Source organism: Pinus tabuliformis, chromosome 9 (genome assembly GCF_031772625.1).
Source record: "Pinus tabuliformis cultivar Carrire ecotype Pingquan chromosome 9, CPIR1, whole genome shotgun sequence".
NCBI classification, from domain to species: Eukaryota; Viridiplantae; Streptophyta; class Pinopsida; order Pinales; family Pinaceae; genus Pinus; species Pinus tabuliformis.
In genome coordinates this window covers 1,446,485,346-1,446,490,130 of record NC_142307.1, presented here as the reverse complement: position 1 = coordinate 1,446,490,130, position 4,785 = coordinate 1,446,485,346, and positions in this window count along the sequence as shown.

The following is a 4,785-nucleotide window of genomic DNA, read 5'->3' as shown; positions in this document are numbered from 1 at the left end:
AGTATATATATAACTTCCATATATGTGCATCTTTTGTATATGCGCAACTTCCATATATGCACATATATTTCGTATATGCGTAACTTTCTTATATGAGTATATCTTCCATATATGCATGTCTTTTATATATGTGAATCTAGAGTATATGCGCAACTTCTATATACAGAAATTGCGCGTATATGGAAATGTGCACATATAAGAAAGTTATGTATATACAGAACATAATTAACAATTTTATTGTAATAATTGAATGATTTTTATTTTTATTTTATTATTTACTTTTAGAATTTAATTAAGAATGTTATTAAGATTTTTATAATATTAGTATTTAATCTAATTTTCTGATGGAATTAATAGATTTTTAGATTTAGAAATATATAAAAAAAATTGTTTGGATAATTTTAATCAATTTAATTTTACATATGATTGTATTAAATTATATGTTGTGATTAATAGAGACTGAGGTGAGGAGAGAGAGTAGGTTTAGTGATAAGTGTGAAAGGTCCACTGGAGAGAGGATATGGTAGTAGAGGGTGTGGGGGAGGTTGGATCAGGAGGTTAAGGTAGGAATCCAATTGTCACTTATTTTCCATCCTTCATCACGGTTGAGGTTGTTCGGGTGTTTGCCTATTTCTATAGCTTCTCTAAATTTTCTATGGTGATAATGATCGATTTTGGCCACTACTCTCGAGTTTTCAATACAGACATGATGATTGGTTTTACAGGAGTGTTCAGCTAGGGCTGAGGTTTTTGAGCGGTTATGTTTTATGTCAGCAACATGTTCTTGAATCCTAGTTTGGATAGACTGACCAGTTTCCCCTATGTAGGTTTTTCCGCATGAACAAGGAACCATGTAAACTCCTTTGTGGCATTTGGGATCAACCAGATCTTTGACCGATTTAAGGCATTTGCTAATGGTATTCATGGGTTTAAAGGTGGTTTTAATATTGTTTTTCTTTAAAATATAGGCAATTTTGTCTGTAGTGCCTAATATGTAGGGGAGGTGAACCTTACTCACTTGATCGTCTATAGGTTGTTTGTTTTTGGGATTCTCAACATTCATAAAGGCTTTGATCACTTGGTTTTTATTATATCCATTCTTTTTTAATACATTCATAAGATGGGTTTTCTCTTTCTCAAAGTGATCATGATCTGAAATACGTACAACTCTGGTTGCTAGAGTGTTGAGAACACCAATTTTCTGAGAAGGATGGTGGTGAGAGTTGGCATGTAGGTAATGTTCCGTGTGTGTTTTCTTACGATAGACCTGGTGAGATATGGAACCATCTTGGTTTCTATTGATTAGGATGTCAAGAAAGGGAAGGCTTCCATTTTCTTCCAATTCCATGGTAAACTTGATGGAATTGGATTGACTGTTCAGGTGATGCAAGAACATGTTTAATTTTTCTTTCCCATGGGGCCAGATAATGAAGGTGTCATCGACAAATATTTTCCACAGTTTTGGTTTTAATGGGGAAGATTCAATGGCTCTGTTTTCAAAGTCCTCCATAAAGAGATTGGCAATGATGGGAGATAGAGGAGATCCCATGGCTACACCACAGGTTTGTTCATAAATTTCATCTTTAAAGCTGAAGAAGGTTGATTTGAGACAAACCTCTATTAATTGGGCCGTGTCAGAGGTTGTGATTTTATGGATTACTTTCATGGCTTCATCTATGGGAATGTTGGTGTATAGAGCTTTAACATCAAAACTAACTAATAAGTCATTCGGTTCTAGGTTTAAGTGTTTGATCTCATTGATGAAGTGGGTGGAGTCTTTGACAAAGGAACTTGTGTTGCCCACCAAAGGTTTAAGTTTCTTCGCTAGGTATTTTGCCAAATGGTAAGTGGGCCCTCCTATGGTGTTTACAATGGGTCTTATGGGGATGCCTTCTTTGTGTATCTTCGGGGCTTCGTAGATCCTGGGGGTGTAGGGGTTATTTTCTATTAGATTTTTAATGTTATGTTCTCTACTTGTTTTTATCAAATTTTGTACATTTCTAGAGATCTTTTTTATGGGATTCTTCTTTAATTTAATGTAACAACCACTGTTTTGAGGTGGTCTATCATCTTGTCATTATAATCTTTTGTGTTCATGATGACTGTTGCACCACCTTTATCAGCTTTTAGGACTACAACATTAGGGTTTTGGTTTAAGGTTTTGAGTGCTAGATATTATTGTTTGGAGATATTACTTTTGGGAGGGTTGGATTTTCTAAGAATGATAGAACAGTCTTGTCTAATAGTTTCTTTGACGTTGTCAGGTAGTTCATTGATCCCATACTCAATGCTGCACAAAATGTCTTCTTTGGGGATGGTACGAGGTGAGATGGCAAAATTTAAACCTTTTTCAAGGAGATCCAGAATATTTTGGTCAATGCTGATGCTTGAAAAATTCACCACATGTTTTCTTGTCAAGGTAGGTAGATGTGTCGCTGCGGTTGTCAATGTTGTTGTCCCACGGTTATCCATTTTGCTGCTATGTATTGCATTTAGGTCAGCTTCAACCATCTCAATTGTTTGGATTGACTGATCACTTGTTGTCCCACGGTTATCCATTTTGCTACTATGTATCACGTTTAGGTCAGCTTCAACCATCTCTGTTGTGGTTAACCCTTGCGTATTTGTCAGCGCAATCTTATTCTGGATCCCAGAGAACGCAATAGAATCGATTGTTGTCCCATTCTCATCTGTTTTGTTGTTATGTATTACTTCTTCAACTGTTGTTTCAGCTTCAGTTTCATTTGCTGCATTTGTCAGTGCAATCTTATTACAGGTTCCAGAAATATCTTTAGATTCAGAGCTTGGAGAGTTCGTATTGCTGGGTCTAACAACTCATAATACTTTCCCTTTGACCTGTGGATTGATTACGGCTAGCGTTGGAGCATCAGTTCCAGTCCTGGGATTGTTCCGATGTCCACTAACTCATGTGATGTCATCTAATGTCCCAGCGTTATAGCAGACTATAGAATTTTCCAGCCATGATTTGTTTTCCATTTGTGGCTGTTCATCTTGTGTTTGAATGATTGCGTTTGCACTATCTGTTACATTGGGTGTGGGTTCGCTGGAGGGTGAGGGTTGGCTGGAGGAGCTAACATGAGTGGGGCTTGAAATAAGAGAGTTTAAGAAGGAGATCTGAGCTGAGTTTATCCTGGAAGACGAAGGACGGTTTTCAGAGGTTATTAGATCCCTGTGTGTAGGGTCGGAAAACTTACTAAGTTTCTCAAATTTCAGTGTGTGCTTTAAACATTTACCTTCTTCAGTTTTAAGGGCTTTCAGAGCTGAGCATCCTTCAATTTTGGAGGTGTAGGCTGAAAGATTTTTTATTTAATTTGTCAAGCTGAGTATGAATTTTGTTAATTTCTGAGTAGATGAGGGATTGGCTAGCCCTGATAAAAATGTGATAGTTTGTCAAGTTGTTTGTGTTCCTCCAGGCTTGACCCGTGGCTTGAGAAACTGTGACCTGGGGCATCTAAGACATAAGCTGTCAAAGTCACCTAGGTATCGCACCCGACCTAGGTCACACCAGCCCTAAGCTAACTAGATTTTAGCATGTCTCCTCCCCCTAGCATGGGTGCAACAACCTTCATGAGATTTGGTCTTAGGTGACCTTGCTAACGAAGCCCACCCTCAATCGATTATATGTCACAACTCTAATATATATATATATATATATATATATATATAGAGAGAGAGAGAGATATATATATATATATATATATATATATATATATATATATATATATATATATATAAAATAGTAATTACCACAGTACTGGAATATCACCATAACAAAATCTTGATGAATTAAATCTATAAGGTAATGTGTCATTATTCGACCCCAAGTAACATTTACTTGACACATAACATAATCTATGCAATTATGATTTATTATTTATGTATTGATTGGCGGTATTATTGGCATACATATTTCACATGGTTTTAGTTTAATCATTTAATACCCTGATGTATTACACCTTGGATTTCCAACCCAAAGGGATGGCGGGAGTAGACTTCTGGTTGATTCCGACTGATCTCCAGCTGTCCATCACTTCATTGGTATGCTCGCCCCATCGACGGTCTGCTACAGCTCCACTCCATCAGACGACTGAATAGGCTTGCCTTCATTCCTTTGGTCATGGCATCCTCGGGCAACTTTGGCATTTCTTTCTTTGTTTGGCAGAGCTACCCTGTTTCGGTTCTTGGCTATGGGTTTTATCTCCGGTTTCCTTTCACTACTCCAAGCAGTTGATCATACTTCCCTTATTCAGTTGTATTTCCTCCGTGACTTCCTGTTGGGTGAACAGTGCGTTGGGACAGCTTTGGTCTTTCCTTTGTGACAAGCCTAACAAGGTAAAGAGAGGTGTCTCTGTTCTTCGGTATTTTCTCTTCCTGCAATAGACATTTGAAAGTTTCTTCTTGTATTTAACATTTAATTCTATATGCCTAGTTTTTCTGAGGGTTTCCAGCAGCATCTGGTTCCCTCCGAGTTGAGACCCTACCTCACTGAGCCGGACCGCGGATTTGCAACCTCTACACCTATTCTATTCCGGGTAAATTGAAGGATAGTTCCAGGTATTTCTTGATATGCAAGGTTTGAAGTCCTTAAGGGTTTTAATGGCTTAATTGTCAGTTTTGATGTTAAGTCCTTAGACTGTTTACTAGCTCTGAGACCAGAGCATAGATGTCCAGAACATAATCATTTCTCGGCGCTGCTTCTGAGTTGTCATGTTTTTGTTTTAAATTAGTTCTAGTAAAGCAAACCCCAAATGGTTTGTTAGTTTT